The sequence below is a fragment of the Narcine bancroftii genome, chromosome 4, assembly GCF_036971445.1.
Source record: "Narcine bancroftii isolate sNarBan1 chromosome 4, sNarBan1.hap1, whole genome shotgun sequence".
Lineage (NCBI taxonomy): Eukaryota > Metazoa > Chordata > Chondrichthyes > Torpediniformes > Narcinidae > Narcine > Narcine bancroftii.
In genome coordinates this window covers 179,379,556-179,401,480 of record NC_091472.1, presented here as the reverse complement: position 1 = coordinate 179,401,480, position 21,925 = coordinate 179,379,556, and the positions used below count along the sequence as shown (strand labels likewise).

Sequence of the window (21,925 nt, the reverse complement as noted above, 5' to 3'; positions counted from 1 at the left end):
GCAGCGACTGCTCAAGTCAGGCAAGAAGGGCCTGGCTAGTCACGTTGAGTTGGCCAAATCGTTGGAACAGGCCAAGCTTGAGAACGACAACCTTGAAGCCAGTGAGCTCGCTCACCCAGGTGAGCCATTCCGAGGACCGGTTGCTCCTGCTACCCCTGCCATAATGGCTGCCACATCCCATGCCAAGGAGTGCTTTTTCTGTGGCAAGAGCCAGCTTCACGGATCTCATTGCACAGCTAAAGACTTAGTGTGTTCCAGCTGTGGCAAAACGGGCATTGGGCAATGGTTTGCTGTGTAAGGGGAAGCCTGGGGAAGTCCATGGCCTGCACCGCTCCCAGATCCAATTCCAGCACCAAGCCGTCTGCCCCAAATTCACCCGAACTGACTTGCTGTGCTACATGCTGACAGATGGTGGCAGTGGCCATGAGGAAATGGCCCAAAAAAGTTTGGCGACCATCTTGCTGTGACCCAAATTCTAACTTGGTACCATCAACATCAGAGGAGGAAAGAGGGTGGCCATTTTGCCATGCCACAAGGTTGACACCATCTTATTCAAGCAGGGCAACCCAGGATGGTGGGGGCCACTTGAATGGCCACTCCGGGGTCCTAGCATCAATGGTCCTAAATCAGGACAGACCTCACCAGCTCAGTAATTCCATAGTGATTGTGAAGGTAAATGAACATTCCACTAAATACCTAATCGACATGGGCTCTACTGAAAGCTTCATAGACTCACAGACTGTTCAAAAATACAACCTAAAGATGTGTCCTTCTAATTACCACATAATCCTCATGTCTCATTTGCATTCTATGTGCATTCAACAACAATGTACAGTGCATCTGTCATTTAAATGGGGGGGGGGGCAGAATTCTGTAAATTTTGCCTGTATATACTTGATGAATTGTATGCTCCAGTGTTGTTGGGTCTGGACTTCCTGTTCCTGGTTCACCTTAAAAGTATGACCTTGTTGTATTCTGGTCCTCTCCCCCCCGTAACTGTTCAGAACAGAGGACCCCTAAAATCAGAACCCATATGCAGCCTCTCCACACTGAATATCGACCCCCACCCCCCTTCCCATATCTGTCCCCAGACTGCAAACCTATTACTACCAAGAGCAGGAGGTACAGCACAGCAGACTGAGATTTTATAAAGTCTGAGACACAACATCCGCTCAACAATGGTATCATTGAACCCAGCACCAACCTGTGGAGAGCGCAAGTGGTAGTGGTAAAAGGGGAAAATTAGTCCAGGTTAGTAATTGACCATAGCCAAACTATCCCCTCCATCGAAATTCAGACATGGTGAATGATATTGCATAGTATTAGGTCTATTCCAACATTGACCTGAAAGCTGCCTATCACCAGCTGCCAATCCATTCCAAGGACCGTCCTTTTGAGGCTAACAGTCATCTCTATCAATTCCAGAGGGTCCCTTTCGGTATTACTAATGGGGTTTCTATCTTCCAGAGGCAGATGGACAGAAAGGTGGATGAGTATGGGTTGAAGTCCACCTTCCTCTACCTCAATAACATGACCATCTACAGCCACTCCTTGGAAGACCATGACGCCAACCTCCAGAGTTTTCTCCACACAGAAATCACCCTGAACCTCACTTATAACTCTGACAAGTGCGTGTTCAGGACTACATGTCTGGCTATCCTTGGATACGTGGTGGAGAATCATATCATTGGTCCCGATCCCAATAGGATGCGCCCCCTGTTAGAGCTCCCCATCCCCAGGACCACAAAGGCTTTGAGGAGCTGCCTGGGGTTTTCCTCATATTACGCCCAGTGGATCCCACAATATGCTGATAAGGTTCACTCTCTCTTAAAAGCCACTAATTTCCCCCTCTCGGTTGAAGCCCTGTGATGCACCATCGAGCAGGAAGCAGACACAAAACATAAACAACAGGCTTTATTCTACATAAACTTCCACATAGAATGCTGTGCAAGCTCTGAGACTGACCTCGAGGATTCGGATCTAGCTTATTTCTCGGAGGGTGATTGGCAGCCGACCGGGTGGGGATTGGTCCATTCAGGTCAGCTGATTGACAGCCAACCAGGTGTTGCCTTGTCCTCCAGTGTTCTTCTGCAGGTAAACAGGTTTCCCCCTGCAGAAAGCTAGTGGTGTATCACCACAAGCTCAAATGGCTTTTAACTACTTCCAGAACCACATTGCAAAAGCCGCCATGCATGCGGTAGATGAGAATGTACTTTTCCAAGTGGAAAGTGACACTTCGGACATAGCCCTGGCCACTACCCTCAACCAGGCAGGCAGGCCAGTTGCAATTTTTTCGCTGGCCTTGCAAGGCCACGAGCTCTGGATCCTATTGGTGGAAAAGGAGGCTCAAGCCATTATAGAAGCCATAAGGCACTGGAGACACTACCTGGCTGGTAGAAGATTTACGCTCCTCACTGACCAGCACTCGGTCACATTCATGTTCAATAATGTCAAAAGGGGAAAAATCAAAAATGACAAGATTGCTAGGTGGAAGATCAAGCTCTCCACCTACAATTATGACATTGCCTATTGGCCAGGAGTCCTTAATGACCCTCCAGATGCCTTGTCCAGAAGAAGCTGTGCCTCTGCACACACCGGACAACTACGGTCGAAGCATAATGAGCTCTGCCATCCAAGGGTTACCTGCATGGCTCATTTTGTGAAGGCGCACAATCTGTCCTGTTCCATGAAAGACATCAGGGAAATGATAAGGTCTTGCCAGGTCTGCACCGAGTGCAAGCCACACTTCTATTGCCCCGCAATGGCACACCTGATCAAATCATCCAGGCCCTTCGAATAGCTCAGTGTCAATTTTAAGGGACCTCTCCCCCTCCACGAATGGGAACACCTTCTTCCTCTATCCCCGTTCGCTATTCCATGTCCAGACATGTCCACTGTGTCAGTCATAAAGGCTCCAGATTCCATTTTCATGCTGTTTGGAGCTATATTCATACCGACCGGGGCTTATCCTTTATGAGTGATGAGCTACTTCAGTACCTGCTGGTGAGGGGCTTCGCACTCAGCAGGACTATTGGTTACAACCCCCGGGGAAACAGGAAGATTGAAAAGGAGAACACTATGGTCTGGAAGGCTGTCAAACTGGCCCTGAATTCAAAAGGCCTTCCAGACTCATGCTGACAGGAAGTCCTCCCTACGGCACTCCATTCCATCCGGTTGCTACTATGTACTGTGACCAACACTACTCCTCACAAACTCCTATTCACTTTTGAAAGAAGGTTGGCATCAGGAACTACACTCACAATCTGGCTCACTACTCCTAGTCCAGTCCTTCTCAGAAAGCACGTGAGGAGAAGGAAGACTGACACACCCCCCACCCCCGGGAAAGGGTGGAACTGCTGTATGCCAATCCCATGTATGACTACATGGAGTACCCGGATGGCAGGGAGGACACCGTCTCCATCAGGGATCTGGCATCCACTGAAAAAGAGGGTCTGTTGCCTCAAGTGCCCTGCGAGCCACGGAGCTCATTCTCATCACCCCCAGTCAGGGCCTCGGGTGATCTGGTTCAAGGGGAAAATGCATCCCCCTCCACCATTGAGCTGGAGACCCAGACCACCTCTCCTCCCTCACAAGGAGACTAGGAGACCCAAGAAGTTCAAGGCCCCCCGGTGCTAAGGCACTCCACCAGGATCTCCAGAGCCCCAGGCCCTCCCTCCAGTCGTGAGAGCTTTTATTCACGCTACAATTTGACAAACTTGTCAAATTGTCAAACCAGATCCCCCGAGGCCCTGATTGGTGGTGGTGAGAATGTGCTCCATGGCTCGCAGGGCACATGAGGCAACAGACCCGCTGTTTCAGTGGATGCCAGATCCCTGATGGAGACAGTGTCCTCCCTGCCATCCGGGTACTCCCTGTAGCCATATGTGAGATTGGCATACAGCAGTTCCACCCTTTCCTGGGGTGGGGGGGGGGTGGGGTCAGTCTTGCTTCTCCTCGTGTGCTTTCTGTGAAGGACTGGACCAGGAGTAGTGAGCCAGATTGTGAGTGTAGTTCCTGATGACAAACAGGGATACAGAGCATGTAAGAGCCAAAATGTGCATTCTTACTTTGTTAAATTGGGTTCCATAGGCTGGGCGGAGCCATCTTAATTCTTGTGCGCATGCGTGAATGTTAGTTTTGTGCATGCAAAGTGGGTTTACGTATTGGAGTTTGGTTGGTGCATGTGTGAGTGCTAATGGCATGAATTAAATATCGACACGGTGCTTCCCTCTCTGTACCTGTACACATAGCTGGCATGACTTTGTCATCACAAAAAGACAAGATCAATTAGCTACATACGATCAGTAAAATTTCCACCTCTGCACAGTAGATTTTTTTTTGAGAGATTTTGCAGAACTTTGGGGAGACGACAAAGAAATTTTGAGTGCTTGCGTTGTATTATCAGTGTGTTTGGATCACCCGCCTTCTTCCAACTGCTCACCTTTTATTGGGGAGATTGGTGCGTCATTTATTATTCAATGAGAGGAAGTCAGAATATCCTCACACTAATATAAAGACATTATGAATGGACTCTTGTGTTCCATATAAATAAAACATATAATGTTTTTCATTGACCCATTCAACTTGGTGATGGATTTAAGTGATACGGTCCAAAGCAAAGCCCACTCAGCGTGACACGATCAACTAGGAAAGTCAATATCATGTTAAATTTGCAGCACCTACTCCAGCTTCATGCTATCGCTGATGTGGCATTAGTGATGCTCCTTCCGTTTAGCTGTGCACTTTTTATAAATCGAACATGTTCCTATGCTTGGTAACAATTTTCTGCAAAATTATGTTTGTCTTTTTTTTTAAATGAGTCAATTCTATATTTTGATTTTAGAAAAAAGTAAATAACATTTATCAGGGCTATGCTGGAAGAGATAACAAAAATTGGATGAAGTACAGCACAGTTAAGGGAACCCTCCTGGGAAAAACTCATAAAGATATTATTTCTGAGTCATTCCTCACATACTGACAGCTATTAATATTTTATATTTAATGTTAACTTACATTTGTTAAAGCCATTTCATTCCTTAATAGTTCAAGAACATTGAATGAATCAAGACAACCACAAACATTGCCTGGTTATCAGAAGGACACAATGTATCATAGCACAGCACAGCATAATGTGGCTTTATAACAGATTAGTCTTCACTGACGTGATGGAACCTTTCAGCAATAACTCACACCACATCTGATTCCAGCACGGCTTCTTATTCCTTTTTTTACACTGAGGAATTTAGAAGTGATGGCTACGAGGAGGACTTGCCATTTATTTTATTTCAGTTCTTTGAAGTGCAAAGAGATTGGGAACAGTCTCCAGCTGTGGTAATTGGTGAAAACCCTTTGGGACATTAAAGTAAAAACATGCCTTTTGAAAACTGCACCTTTCACGGGTTAAAAAAAAGGTGATTTTTTTATATACAACGCCTTCAAGTTTTCCTTGGGAAGTTCTTTTTAATCGGCAAGATAAATTGTTTGCTGCAGTTTAGATGGCACCTTATCACGTTGAGAAGGTTTAAACTTCACCAAGTCACGCAAACTTGAGAAGCTGAACTGACAAAATGTCGTGTTGTGCAACACAACCATTAGACAGACAAACTCGGAACAGATGCAACAACTTCAAATGGGGTATCCACAAAATGCTGTAAACCACCAGCAGTGGTAAGATTCCATTCCTGCACTCTTTATAATCTTATACAGTAAAACCCCTGGTATTCGGCACCAAGAGGGATTGGTAAATGCTGGATAAGTCCATTTTACAGTTGCTTGAGATTGCGTGTTGTGTAGATTGGCGAACTAATGGCGTACATTTTGTCAATATATTTTCCACAATATTTTTTTTGCAGTTGCTGGAGGCTGCCAGTTGCTTGAATTCTGGATAATAGGGGCTTTACTGTACCTGATATGTCCCTCACTCTATTATCACCGCCAAGCCAAGAAGCCAATTCTGGTTTCAAAGAGGGGGCGAAGAAAGCAGATTGGAAGCCACAGCAAACATACAGCCCACCTTGTAAAAGAACATTACAGATCATAAAAGCAAAGACGATCACCAAGAAGCAGGTAGCGTAGCGTGTAGCGCAGCGCTGTTATAGCATCAGTGACCTGGGTTAAAATCCAGAGCTACCAGTAGAGTTCGTATGCTCTCTCCGTGTCTGCGTGGGTTTCCTCCAGATGCTCCAGTTTTCTCCCACCCTTCAGAACCTATGGAGTGGGGGTGGGTGGGTGGGTTAATGATGCATAATTGGGAAGCACAGGCTCGTGGGGCCGAAGTATTTGTTAATGCATGTCTATATTTCAAAAAGAATTAAAAGAAAAAAAGTGAGTCTAATCGACACCCCCAAATATTAATATTGTTGAATCTCCCACCATTAACTTTCTGGGGAGCATGGGATAAGATCTAGGGGTGGAGATGGTGGGATGAATGTCATCATCAATCATGAATTTCAGTGATCAAGACACAGGAAAACTGGAGCTACTATACCAGCACAGAGCTGGGTATTTTGCAATGAATCATTTACTTTTTACCTCCCCCAGTGTTTATCAACACTAACATTGATCAGAGAGATGACGAATCTTGCTCCACTTCCCTCTGCCCGTTAAAATATTGCTACCTTAAGAAAATGAACCATGTGGTTTGAGGTGATGAATACATCAGCATGCTTTGAAGATAAATGCAATTGGTCTTTATAGATTGAGCTTACTTTTTTGGGGAGGAGTGTGTTGAAGGGCATAACCAGATGCAACAAGTACTGACAGAGCACCTGAGGAAAGAATATTCCTTTTACTGTTGATGGATGGTAGTAGCAGCACAAATCATTCATGCCCAAATCAAAGTTGTTACATGATTTAATGGTGTTTCCCACAATAAACATTGCAGGAGAAAGTCAAAAGAATTGTCAAAGTCGCCCCACCTCAAATACACCTACTCTAAATTAATTTCCCGAAAGCTTCATGTGAATTTGTATGACCTCATAGATTCAGCATGCAAGCCAGACAGAGAGCATACTATCCATTTGGTAAATGTACATCCATGCTCTTGTTCCTAAAAAGCAGCTTTAATTGGCAGCACGGAAGATGTTTTGAACATCAAATATAAATCTTGCAAGTTGCAGTCCCAATGCAAATTGTCAACAAAACCACTTGTACGTTGCATTTCATGAATTTATTCCCAGTAAGTGCAGGTGGAACACCACAGGGTGGAACTAACTCAACATTTCAATGTGTGCATTTTATATCTGGCAAAACAAATAGAAATTACAAGACCCTGGAGATAAAAGGTAAACTGGCCTCGAACTCAATCAAGGAAATCTGACTGCTTAGCATAGGATCTGTTGCCATAGAAGGAAAAACTATTCAAGTTCATAGTTAATATCATGGTTTCCTAAAGAAACACAGATGCAGATAAACAGCAGAAAGACGTACAGCGATGTTTAATAAAAATATTTCACTCATTGTTGTGCATCATTTGAGAGTGTGCTAAGATAATTCCTTCGCCCAGAAATGTCAGTCATTGCTCACGCCATCTGGTAGTGCATGACCACCTTGGGGGATTCCTCAAGTCACAATAACGATGGAGCACCAGGTGACAAAGAAGGAGCAATTCTATTGGCAGCACAAGAAAAGGAACTGATCAGTTTGAACGACAGCTCAAGGCCTTCCTTGATCCAGCATGGACGTGTTGAGCCAATGGGGCTGTTTCCATGCTGAATAACTCCATGTTCAACAAGGCCAAGTGCCAGTTCCTTAAAGAGCCTGTATACAAAATGTCAAACAAGTAACATTTCATGTATACATTTGTACTGTGTATCATAACCAAAGGTCAGTGACTGGTAGGGATAGGTCCAGAATGTATAGGTGGGTACAGTAGCACATACTACTCAATTATCAAATGACTAACAGATTTATGAAGTTTGGCATATTCCTGGCCACTATAGGCTAGGGTGATGCAGGGGGAACATAATGAAGATCAAACCAGGAGATATGGAAGAACATCATCATCTCAAGTCAGACTGAAGACAGCCACATCCAGACCAGAGGAATAAACTGGAAAAATAGTGAAGGAGAGACCAGGATGACACAGATAGAGTATGGTGGAACACAGACTGAGGGGGAGAGAGGATTGGGGTCACAGAGAGAACACAGTGATGCCTACCTGCAGGTAGATACAAGAGGAAAACAGAGGATCAGCCAAGGGGTACAGAGTGGGAAGAGAGTGAGGATAAGACCCAGGTGGACACAAAGGGTGAGATCACAACTGTAAACACAGTGGGAACACAGAAAGTCTCAGACTGGGGATACAAAACACAGACAATACTGCAAGTGCGGTCTAAGCAATATAATGAAAAGTTTTGACATAGGAAGGCAAGCATGCCACAAGCCTTCTTCACACTTACCTACTAAAATGCATCATACTGTACTTGTGTGGATTAAATTCCATCTCCAGTTGACCAACTGATCAATATCATGCAACATCCACAACACCACCAACTTCTGTGTTATCTTCAAACTCACTAATCACAGCTCCTACTAACACATAAAGTGCCCTCCATAATGTTTAGGACAAAGAAACCTTTTTTTTTAATTTATTGCCTGTGTCCCACAGTTTTAAATTTGTAAACAAACAATTCACATGTAATTAATGTGCACATTCCAGATTTTATTCAGGAAAGGAAATACAGAAACTACACTGCAAGATGCAAATCACTAATTAGCCACAGAAAGGATGGGCAGATTACAGTTTGTCAAGAAGTACTTAAAAGAGCAAGCAGAGTTATGGAAGAAGGTCTTGTGGACAGATGAGATCAAGATTAACCTGTATCAGAATGGTGGCAAGGTGTAAAGGAACTGCCCAAGATCCAAAGTATATCACCTTTGCTATTGTTTGCATTTTGCAGTGTAGTATTTGCATTTCTGTTCATGAAGTCTTCTGCGGACAGTGGTCATTGATGTATTCATGCCTGCCTCCTGAAGAGTGCTTCTGACCTATTGGATATATGTTTGGAGACTTTTTTCATTCTGATGAGAATTCTTCTGTCATCAGCAATGGTGGTCTTCCTTGGAAGATCTGCTCCTCTGTGACTACTGAGCTTACCAGTGCACTCTTTCTTCTCAATGATGTTCCAAACTGTTGATTGTGGTAATCCAAAGATTTTGCCAATGTTTCTTACTGTTTTATTCTTGTTTTGCAGCCTCATAATGGCTTCTTTGACTTTCATTGGCGCAACTCTGGTCCTCATGTTGAAAAATTACATCTACAGACTCCAAAGGTGATCAACAGCTTAGAAGCGAGCCTAGCTCTCTTCTACCTGCACCAATGAAACATACCTGAGTACTCACAAACACCTGTGAAGCCATATCCATATGTCTTAAATATTACAGTGTCCTGAAATGAGATGACTACGTATTTAAAAAAATGCTGTAATTTCAACATGATTAAAGCAAAGTGTATACAAATAACCTTGAATAAAATCTGGAATGGGCACTTTAATTACATGTGAATTGTTTGATTACAAATTTAAAACTGTGGAGCACAGGGGCAAATAAAGGAAAAAAAGGGTCTTTGTCCCAAACATTATGGACGGCACTGCAAATAAACATGCAAAGGTCTCAGCACTAAAATCTGCAAAACACAAGAACTCACTGATTTCCAATTAGAGAAACATCCTGCCATCACAATCTCTGTGTCCTACCACTGAGCTGATTTTGGATCCATTTTGCCAGCTCACTCCAGATCCCATGCGAATTAAACCTTCTGGACCAGCCTACAAAGTGTGACCTCATTAAACACCTTTCAAAAGTCCATCAAAAAAAAATCAAATTAGTAAGATAGGATTTCCCACACTGACAACCCCTGATCAGCCTCTACCAATCTCTTAGGATATCGGCGATAATTTCTTGACTGCTGTTACAGAAAGGGAGAAAGATCAGCTTGTTGAACAGTTGTAACAACAACAATCTTGTGCTCAATGTCAGCAAAACCAAGGAGATGATTGTGGACTTCAGGAGGAAGTCAGGGAAACACAACCCAGTCCTCATCGAGGACTCAGTAGTGGAGAGAGTCAAGAACATCAAATTCCTGGGTGTTAACATCTCCGAGAAGGATCTGTCCTGGAGCCTCTGCGTTGATACTATCACAAAGGCTCGCCAGCTGCTATATTCTGTGAGGTGTCTGAAGTGGTTCGGTATGTCATCGAAGACTCTCGTAAGCATCTACAGGTGTATTGTGGTAAGCATTCTGGCTGGTGCTTCACTGCCTGGTATGGAGGCGGTAACTCTCAGGACAAAAATAAACTCCAGAGGGTTGTTAACTCAGCCTGCGACATCACAGGCACCAGACTTCACTCCATCAAGGACATCTACGAGTTGGTATCTTAAAAAAGGAGCCTCTATCCTCAAAGACCCCCAGCACCCAGGCCATGCCCTCTCCACTCTGCTACCATCAGGGAAAAGGTACAGGAGCCTAAAGACGAGCACTCAGGGCACAAGGACGGCTTCTTCCCCGCTGCCATTAGATCCCTGAATAATCAATGAACCAAAGACACGGCCTTACTTTTCGTACATGATTACTGTTATTATTACTTTATTTTATTTTTTATAGTAATGTTGTAAGATGGTTATAATATGATGTTTGCTCTATGACGCTGTCGCAAAACACCAAATTTCATGACTTGTTCATGCCAATAAATTCTGATTCTGACTTGTTAACTGGTTTATCTTCGCTGTCCTTCTCAAATAAAGGAACAACATTTGCTATCCTCCAGTCTTCTGGTTCCTCACCTGGAGCTAACAGATATGTAAAAATCTCCACTTGTCTACCAACTATCTCCTCCTTCCCATAGCAACCTAGGATAGACCACAACTGTCCTGTGGATTTGTCAACATTATGCTTCCCATTACATCCAACTCATAAGAACACAAGAAATAGGAGCAGGAGGAGGCCACCTGGCCCATCGAGCCTGCTCCGCCATTCAATAAGATTATGACTGATCTGATCATTGACTCGACTCCACCTACCTGCATTTACCCCATATCCCCGAATTCCTTTCTTATGTAAAAATCTATCTAACTGAACCTTAAATATGTTTAATGAAGTCACCTCAACTGCTTCCCTGGGCAGAGAATTCCACAGGTTCACTACTCTCTGGGAAAAACAGTTTTTCCTCATCTCCGTCTTAAATCTACTTCCCTGAATCTTGAGGCTGTGTCCCCTAGTTCTGGTCTCACCTACCTCCTCCTTAGCAGTGATTGATCCAAATAATCCACAATATACTCCCTGAACACACCATCTTCCATCGCTTTCTCCTTTGTAGAGATTCATTTATGTTCATTTATCACCTTGCCCATAAAGCCTGGCTCCACACATAGATTATAGTTTAGGTTCGCTCTTTCCCTGGCTGCCTTCTTGCCCTTGATATACCAAGAGAATATCTGATGTTCCCCTTAATTTCATTTGTCAAGGCTCGTTCATGGCCTCTTTTTCTCTCCCATTTTCTTTCTTCTCTCGCACGCTTTTCATTCCTCAAGAAAATCTGTCATTCCCTGTTGTCTGTACCTGCCAAATATCTCCTTTTTTCCCCTGATCAAATCATTAATATCCTTGTCATCTGATGCATCTTGCGATTTTGCCTGTCACCCCCTACTGCAGCAAACTCGTGCTAACTTTCTTTTAAATAACTCCGGCTTGTCAGCTGCAATTTCTCCAATGAGCATTTGCTGATGGTCTGTGACCTCTCTTGTAGTATCAAAATCTCTCTTACCCCAATTTGAGATTTTAATTTGAGGACTAATATTATTTCTTTCCTTGACTGGAACACAGAATGATGGTCAATTGTTCCCAAAGTGTTCTCCCATTGTCACTTCCACCCCCTGCCCACTTCATTTCCTGAGGTAAAGTCAAATACTGCACAGCCTCTTGTCGAACTCTTCACATAGCATCACAAAAGACTTCCTTGGATGCATTTTTTTTTAAATTACCCCATCTATGGGCCTGGTGGTAAGACAATCCCATTCAGTATTTGGAAAATTTAAAATTCCCACTACCATAACACAAGCACTGTCGTCCCTTTCTGTGGTTTATTTACCAATCTGTCCTAATTGCCACTGACTATTGGGAGAGCTATAGCATAACACTAACAAAGTGATTGCCCCTCTCGTATTCCTAAATTCTACTCATACATCCTCATTGAACAATTCCTCCAAGGTATTCTCTTGAAATATTGCCCTTGTGTTCTCTCTAATGAGCTTGCCCACCCTTCCCCTGCTCATCTATTGCATTTCTTTGTCACATCTGAAACCTCCATGTGCCCGGACATTAAGCAGTCAGAACTCCCCTTCCCTCCAAAACATTTCTGTGAATGCAATAATAAAAATTCAAGTATTAATCCATGCTCTAAGCTCACCTACCTTGGCTTTATATGAAAGTAAATGTCACGGAGACTTCCAGGTCTTGCTCTGCTCACTGAACTTTCTTGATTTATCCTCTACTTTCTTCTCCCCACCTGGTGCACTGCTACCCCCAACCCCCACCCCGTACTGCTAAATTAGTTTAACCCTACTCCAAAAGTTGTCCAAACCTCCTTGCAAGGATTCCTTGATTACCACTTAGCCCGAAATGGTTATGTATCTTTAACTTTGTCACATAAAGTGTACTGTTTGACCTGCTGTGTTTCCCCAGCTTTGTGTCTTTTACTTCAATCACGGTGTCTGCAGCCATTTGAGTTTTACTCCATGCCCCTTCCAGTTCAGATGCAACCTGCCCTTTTTGTATGGCTCCCATCTACCTCAAGTGCAATCCCAATTAATTTTGTAGCTGAGAACCACCCATATTAACTATGCCTTCATCTGTCCTACCCTGTTTTAATGCTCACCAGCACACAGCACCAATCCTGAGACCTTGAAGTCCTGGTTTTTATTCAATCCCTCACTTCCAGAAATCACTTTGCAGAACCTCATCCCTCCTTCCATCCATTTCATTAGTACCAATGGGTATTGTGACTTTCACTCACTTCAGATCCAGATCTAAGACATCACTGACCCTGGCATAAAGGAATCAACATCATTTTGGAGTCTGGCGCTCACCATCAGAAGTGGTCAGTTCTCCTCGTGAATGAAGCCTCCACCTGTGCTGCTCACCTGGACTTTTCCCTCCCCCTGGTCAACCATGGGACCACAAACTCAGCTACTGCTGCTTTCTTCCGAGGTGCTATACCCTTCAATGGTGTCCAAGTACTGCACATGATTGAGAAGGATGTGACCACAGGCACCTCTTGCACAACCTGTCTGCTATCACTGCCCTTCCAGTTTCTCCTTTCTCTCTGTACCTGCAGTGGCCATAGGCACCTCAGAACACAGAACATTACAACAGACTACAGGCCCTCAGCCCTTGATATTGTGCTAACCTATCTATTTCTACCAAATAGTACTAAACCCTTCCTACCTCATAACCAACATCCATGTGCCTGTCTAAGAGTCTCTTAAATTCCCCTAATGTTTCGGCTTCCAACACCACCCATGGCAAAGATTTCCAGGCACCCACAACTTTCTGTGTAAAAAAAAAGTACCCCTGATGTCTCCCCTAAACTTACCTCCCTTCACTTTGTGCAGATGTCCTCTGGCATTGCCTATTCCTGCCCTGTGAAAAAAGGCACTGGTTCTCCACTTCTCAGAATCTCTAGACCTCTATTAAGTCTCCTCTCATCCTTCTTCACTTCAGAGAGAAAATTCCAACCTCCGCTAACCTTGCCTTACATTAATTTATTTTCCAATCCAGGCAACATCTTGGTGAATCGCATCTGCACCCTCTCCATTGCTTCAACGACAAACTACAATTAGGTGACCAGAACTGAACACAATACTCAGCCTTTCTGCCATCTCTGCCCTTCCAGCTGGTCCCCCACCTCCTTTCTCTTGGTACCTGCAGAGTGACTAACCAAATACAGATTCTCCATTGCAACTACAACTGCAGCTCCAACTGCTCCGTGTAGTCTGGCAGGAGCTGCAGCTGGATGCACGTTACATCGCTATCCCTGAAATCCCATGTCCTGCAGGAGTGTACCATGGTCCAAACTTCTGCATCCTTTGCTGCAAGTCCCTTCCACAGAGAAAAAGTAAAATAAATCCTCACTGAAGCCAAACACTCACCAAAGCTGGCACTTTGACCTCAACAGCAGTATTTTGACCTTGAAGCCCCTGCAAAATAGTTGCTCCCAAGGACTTCTATTGGTTGAGATGGGAAGCCATAAAGAATAGCACCAGCTACTGTTGGAAAGAGGAGCAGTTGGATGAAAGAGACTCCTTTAGTTGCCAGACAACTCCCTCTCCAGATGAGGGAACTGCAATCCCTTCTCTAACAACCTCCCCAGGGTTCCCAGTGTTACCTGCTGTGCTGCTTGCAAGCCATTCTGAACCCTGACGTTGCTGACCAGTAAGCTTACACATTGAAGCGTGAGTGAAGCCTACCTTTCACTCCTCCATGAAAATTGTAACTCATCAATGCTTGAGTGTCAAACCTCCTTGTGTCTGCATAAGCCCAACATGGTAGGTTCAAATTATGGTAATCAGTAAATTGAACAAAAATTGTGGTTAAACCCAGACTGCTTGCAGGCCTGTCTTATTAGCACAGGACCCATTTAAACTCTGCTTTCAGCAAAATAACCCCTGTTCATTCTAATTCACTTCAGGAAACACATTTAAAATGTGCAAGTAAAGAGGAAGTAAATCTGTCTGCCCCATAAGTCTGGTTAGGGAAAATTACCTGATAGTTGACAGAGAAAATCACATCATTTATCCTTGTATCCATGTTATATACAGCTGAGTTTTACTAGTGTTGTGTTGTAATCAAATAAAATTCCTGCTGCTGGATACCAATATATCATCTGACCCATCATGCATCATGGGATATGTACAAGAATGGGATGTATACCGAGTTGAGACAGAAGTATTCCTTGGAGAAATTTTGCTGGCAAAGCGTTAAATTAAATATTTAAGTCCCAGGAAAATCGTAATGAACAAGACTTTTTATCTTGCCTTTGCTATTGCTGCCTCCCCTAAATAATTGAGACCACATGCATTTGAGATGGTTTCCGGTGCTATGAGTTGGAACTCCCATACTTTGCAACTTTGGTCAAGAAAAATATAAACTTGATAAACTAAAGTAAGGTTTCTATATTTTTTCTGCTCTTTTCCAAAGAATGGCTGGAAAACAGTTGTGAAAGTCATGAAATACTCGTTTCTCCACTGATTTTGTTGTTGCATTTTATCAGACTAATTTCACTTTACTTCACCCTGTTTTTAAGATCTATTAAAATATACTTTACCCATTCACTCAATTTACATATGTTAATAGATTTAGTTAGAGAAGTGGCCAGCAATTATTAGTAGAAATTTTCTCTATGTAGTCTAAATACTAGTGCCCCATGCGATGCAATATTTAAAAGGTTAAGCATCATATTTTATGACTTCCTGCTTTACTCTACAATTCATATTATGGCCTAACCTGATATTTCATTTTTATTTTTACTGCTTGAATAACTAATGGACTGAATCGTGTCAATCTTTACTACTGATTCCAGCTAGCATCCGGCTACCTCCAAGATAAATCTCAACACAGGTGAGCACACTGCAAGCCAACAAGCTCCTTATCAACAGATGCCCACCCGAGGTCATGCTATCTACTTTTCCATGAATTTTGTTGCTTGCATTCCAAGTATTTTTGGCCTTGCATTGCGAAGAAATTCTGATAAGTGCAGAGTAGCCGATGGATTACGCTGGGAAACAGCCATTTGCATTTACGTAGCAACTTTAACGTGGTAAAAGAATGAGCATTGTTAACAGAGGAAATGCAGTGTCAACAAGGGCCTGGTGCAGGATCCAACGTACCTTTTGTGTGAATGGCCGGAAATTATCACGGTGGCCCATAACTTATTTAGTTTATTTGTTAATTAACCTTCATGTTTTTTTAAATTATTTGCTGCATTCTAAAAAGTACCCCATTTTAGCAACATTTAGTCATGTCAAAAGCCTCACAACTTGGATAGGTGGTAGAACTCCACACATCAACAATGATCAGAAAACATTACCAGGTTTCGGTTTCAACCAGTATCATTGGGTCTGAAGCTAAGTAATCCATCTGCTGGAATTCAAAGTCGAATGCTTCCATCAGTATCCCAAAAGCAATGCATTCTCTCAGTACTATATTGGCACAATGTTGAGGTAAACATTCAACTTTGCCCCCTGGCATTAAACTTGCAATATAGCAATAGCTGAAATTGTCCCTCAGAAGCAGGATGTAATGCACAGTTCGAATAATTAATGCAAGTGACCAAAGGCAAATCATTTGGTGTCAAGAAAGAGGTTGAACAAATCCACTATCTGCTCTCTACTGAAGGATGTGCATGGTCTTTCCTAAGAATGAACAAGGTCTTTCCTAGTTTAATGGCCAATACCAAAAAGCAATTGTTGCTTCTGGGACTTTGCTGTTCACAAATTATCTATTGTATTACCTTATCATTGGGGCTATATCCTGACATACTTCATCAGTGAAGCAGTGCTTTGGGATGTCTTCAGGTTAAGAGAGGCCTGAATTTGTACTCTTTCCTTCAATTGCATAGAGTAACATTTAGCTAAGACTCTTGTTTATAGATTTTTCTGCAGTGAACCATGCTCTAAAATATATCACCTATGTTCTTCACTCTTGACCAGTTGCATCTCCTAACCAGAAGCAGTACTTAAGGAAGAAAGGAAACCATCTTGATCCCTTTGTCCCCTGCATTTGCTGGCTTATTAATGGATCATTTGTATCTAATCTGAAGAAATAGAGTAAGGCTGCCTTGAACAACCCTGCAAATTCTGGGGAATCAATAGAGTTATAGCATTTTTAAAGACAGGTTTCTTTAAATAAATCTTACACATGAAAAACTCTCCCTCTTTGGGGTGGAGACCACTGGCCATTTGGATTGCGATATCCATCAAGTCAAAGACCACATTATAGTGGATGGACTTCTGCCCTGAGATTGGGTGACTTTACCTTGACAGTTCCCCTCATCCAAATGTCTTCTGTGGTATTTTTGTGATTCCATTTCTTGTCACTAACGTTCCTCACTCTGTATTGGTGAAGGACTTCTCAAAAGGGTCACAAATGATTAATGATAGGCTGCAGAAGGCAATGTCATTTTGAATCTCTGAACACGTTAAAAAAAATGACCTCAAAGTTTTCAAAAAATCTTACCATTTTTGCCTCATGTGAAATCCGGATCTGTTCATTAAATAATTCCGTGAAACATCAATTTTGTTTTGCTGAATTTAATAGATTAAAGAAGATTATAACCTTTTGTTTTTTTTTGTGAACTTAAAGCTTTTCTCAAGCTGAGTATCGTTTATTTGGCAGGATGTGGTTCAAGCATTCCAAATTTCCCAAACAAAAATATTTACCTGATTGATGTAAACTGCTCAGACTAATTACTCATCACCATCATCAGTAATATTAGAGAATCCAGTAATATCTCCTCCCAGTCAATGAAATCTTTCATCATGTGTCACCTTAAAGCACTGATTCCAGAAGAATCAGTATCTATTTTTCACAAGATAACTTGTTTTAAAATTTCAAAGTACACTACAACAAGTCTAGCTCTGAAACACAAGTAATTAGCTAGGCTCTCTTCAAAACATAAATTAGAACTGTTCTTTCGGTGAGCCTCAAGCCTTGATTTGATAATATTCACTGAGGATGTTCAATTTACAGCTCACCTAAATGATGAAATGCTTCAGATTGCATCCATCTTCGCAATCCATTTTCAGGTCAGGTTCCATTAGTCCAAACTCTACTTGGGTTCTGCTGAAACTCACTCAATAAGAATAGTTGTTGCTTTCTTGTAAATATGAACTCAGCATCCATTCTAAGTCAATTGGAACAGTTATTTGAAGCTTCAATAATAAATTTATTCAACTTTATCATTCTTGCTCTTTCCTCATTTTGTCTTTCAAAATACTCTCAATATTTTGAATATCTAACCAACGTCAAGAAAATAAAACACCAAAAGTAACTTTGAAACCCTTGAAGGGGTCATCTATTGGGTAGTAATTTACTTTATTATTTGATAACGCACTAAATTTTGTGAATAGGTCTCAACTTTATTCCTTGGAAATTCATCTTTTCGAATGTTATTCAAAATGGCAGCTCATCCATAGTATTAAGTTTGCAAACAAGAATTCTGCTAATTAGAATGAATGTCTGGAGTTGTTAATCATTGCTAGTTTCAGATTCAGATTTATTGTCAGAGCACATACAACCCTGGTGCAAAAACAACTGTACTCAAAAAGACACATATACATGCAAACCAATTAAAAAGTAAACAAATTGACTGGGCTATATAAATATGAAAAAAATCATTAAAGTACAAAAATAGAACCTGGTGGTGTGAGTCTCGATGCTCCGCTACCTCTTTCCTGATGGCAGCAGCGAGAATAGAACATGTGCAAGGTGATGACTGCTCTCCAACGGCAGCATTACAGGTTGATGCTCTTAATGGTGGGGAGGGTTTAGCCTGTGATGCCCTGGACTGTGTCCACTACCTCTTTGATGGCTTTACACTCAGGGCTATTGGTGTCCCCATGCCAGACAGCCAACCAAAACACTTCCCACCACATATCTGTAGAAATTTGCCAGGGTTACCACTGTCATATCCAATACCCGCAAACTCCTGAAGAAGTAGGAGTTCTGACGTGCTTTCTTCACAATGCCATTGCTGCGTTGGGTCCAGGAAAGATCATCTGAGATCTTGACTCCCAAGAACTTAAATTTGCTCACCTTCTCCATCTCTAATAACTATCGACCTGTGACACTCACATCAACAGTGATGAAGTGTTTCGAAACACTATTGTTGAAGCATATCAGCTCCTGTCCTAGCAGTAACATGGATCCATTCCAATTCACATCTTGTAGCAACAGGTCTAGGACAGCAAAGATGCAGACATCAGGATGCTCTTTTTGACTACAGTTCGGCATTTAACACCATCATCCCCTCAAAATTGATCAGAAAACTCCAAATCCTGGGATTCAACACCTCACTGTGTAACTGGATCCTAGATTTACTTACCTCTAGCCCACAATCAGTGAAGATTGATAAGAACCTCTCCTCCACAATCTCCATCAATACTGAAGCCACACAGGGCTTCTCTACTAGGTATACTCCTATGACTGTGTAGCTCACTACGACAACAACACCATCTGCAAATTCGCTGACCATACCACGGTAGTGGTTGTATACAGATGATGTGTCAGCATTCAGGTAGGATATTGAAAACTTGGCTGAATGGTGCACTGACAATAACCTTGCATTCAATGTCACCAAAACCAAAGAGCTGACTGTTGACTTCTGGAAGGGAAAACCAGATGTGTACGATCCAGTGATTATTGGGGGAATCAGAGGTGGAAAGAATGAGCAAATTAAGTTCTTAGGAATCACAATCTCGGTGGATCTTTCCTGGACCCAACATGTAAATGGCATCGTGAAGAAAGCACATCAGCATCTCTAGTTTCTCTGAGTTTGCAAAGTTTTGGCATGACATTGGATGCCCTGGAAATTTTCTACAGATATGTGGTGGAAAGTGTGCTGACTGGCTGTGTCAGGGTCTGGTATGGGGAATATTAGGACACCAATGCCCCTGCGCATAAAGCCCTGCAAAAGAAAGGACAGCCCAGGACATCATGGGTAAAACACTCCCCACTATCAAGAACATCCATTGGAATGCTACCATCAGAGAGCAGCAGCAATCATCAAGAATCCACTCCACGCAGTGCACGCTCTGTTCTCGCTGCTACCATCAGGAAAGAGGTCTAGGTGCCACAAGACTCACACAGCCAGGTTCAGGAACAACTGTTACCCTTCCACCATCGACTCCTCAACAACAAACTCAATCAGGGACTCATTTAAGGACGCTTACTTGTGCACTTTATTGATTTTTTCTCTCTCTCTATTGCACAGTCAGTTTGTTAATATTTATTTATTTGTTTATGTGTTCATTGAGTCCGTTTTTTTTTGCACCACCAATAAATGGTCATTCTGCCTCACCTGCAGGAAAACCAATCTCAAGACTGTATGTGATATCAAGTATGAATGCTGACAAGAAATCGGAAATCTGAATCTGATCCCCCAGCTATCCTTGGATCGTACACCTCTGATTTTCCCTTCCTGAAGTCAATAATCAGCTCTTTGGTGATATTGAGTGCAAGGTTGTTGGTGCACCATTCAGCCACGTTCCCAATCTCCCCCCATATACTGACTCATCGCACTTTTACATCCAACCCGTAGAATTGTCAGCAAATTTGTCATTGGTATTGCGATGGTGCCAAGTCACACAGTCATAGGTGTATCGTGAGTAGACCAGCGGGCTAAAAATGCTTTAATGTATTCATTCGTGAATTCCTTCAAATATTGCCAATCTCAAAAGACAAAAAGAATGTGACCTTTTTGTTGTTGTAGCATGAAAATGGATGGGTGTTCCCAAAGTTATGCCATTTGTAGGCATTCCTGTCATGGAATCTGAACAGGAAGTGGCAGCACAGTTAGCGCCGTGGTTAGCGTAACACTGTTACAGTGCCAGTGACCTGGGTTCAAATCTGTTGCTGTCTATAAGGAATTTGCACATTCTCCCCGTGTCTGTGTGCATTTCCTCCAGGTGCCCCGGTTTCCTCCCACTCTTCAAAACATAAGGGGGTTGTAGGTTAATTGAGTGGCACGGAGTCACGGGCTGGAAGGGCCTGTTCCCGTGCTGCATGTCTAAAAAAAAATGTCTTGAGGTGATTACCATTTCCCCCCCCCCCCCCCCCCCACCAGTTACTTAACTGGTGAAGGAAAGAACAATTGTTTTGCAAGAACAGTGTCACCAAGAATGGAGATTTCCTGGAAAATAAGGTCACGCTTCGGTTTTCATCTACCACATTGTGAGGTCAAAATGGGTATGTATCGCGATATACAATATAAATTCAGAGGTATTCAGTGGCTTGTTCCCAGATGTAAAACACAAAAGTGTGCAGATACTGTGATTGAAGTAAAAACACAATGCTGGAGAAACTCAGCAAGCCAAACAACCTTAATGAACGACTCAGGCCCGAAACGTTGGTGATGTATCTTTATCTTTACACTATAAAATATCCTGTTTGACCTGCTAAGTTTCTTCAGTATTGTGGTATTTTCACATGTTCCCACGTGATGTTTTAAAAAAAAGTGTACGATTTTTGTTACATATCAACTGTAGCAGTTTCCTGTTAATTAATTTTGCAATCCAATTCTGACAGGCCACCAGAAATGAACCATTTATAAAAATGCAGCTCACTAAAAAAATAATGGATCATTATAAATTAAATATAATCTTTGTAAAAGCTTGCAGGATACATCTTTTATATCTGTTGTACAGGCACCATTACATCATAGGCACTTAGATCAGGATGGGTGTCCCGTATCATACCAATCACAATGGTTAATCAGTCACAGAAAATTTTGCAATAGCATTAATTTAAAATTAAGTTATTAATAAAATAATAGCTGGCTTGTATGATGACTTGAAACCAATGCTCACGTGTCAGTATTGTGGTACCCCCAAATCAAAATGAATCAAATGTTTACTGCCAAAGGTAGTGGACACAGCCCCGAACATCACAGGCAAAACCCTCCCCACTATCGAGAACATCTACCGGGAACACTAAAAATCATCAAAGACCCTCACCACTCAGCATACACTCGGTTCTCGCTGCTGCCATCAGGAAAGAGTGCCAGAAGACTCGCACCGCCAGATTCAGGAACAGCTGCTACCCCTCCACCATCAGAGTCCTCAACGACAAACTCAATCGGGGACTCATTTAAGGACTCTTGTTTCTGCAATTTATTGGGGGTTTTCTGTCTCTGAATTGCACAGTCAGTTTGTT

At 42.5% G+C, this 21,925-nt stretch overlaps 1 long non-coding RNA gene across 1 annotated transcript; it reads left to right on the top strand.

Annotated features, from left to right (window-relative positions):
• Positions 1-5,173: 5,173 nt before the first annotated feature.
• LOC138759992 (uncharacterized) lies at positions 5,174-10,653 on the top strand. The gene is made up of 3 exons (XR_011355305.1): positions 5,174-5,667; positions 5,853-6,066; positions 9,195-10,653. It is a non-coding gene; the product is annotated as an uncharacterized lncRNA (long non-coding RNA).
• Positions 10,654-21,925: the final 11,272 nt, after the last annotated feature.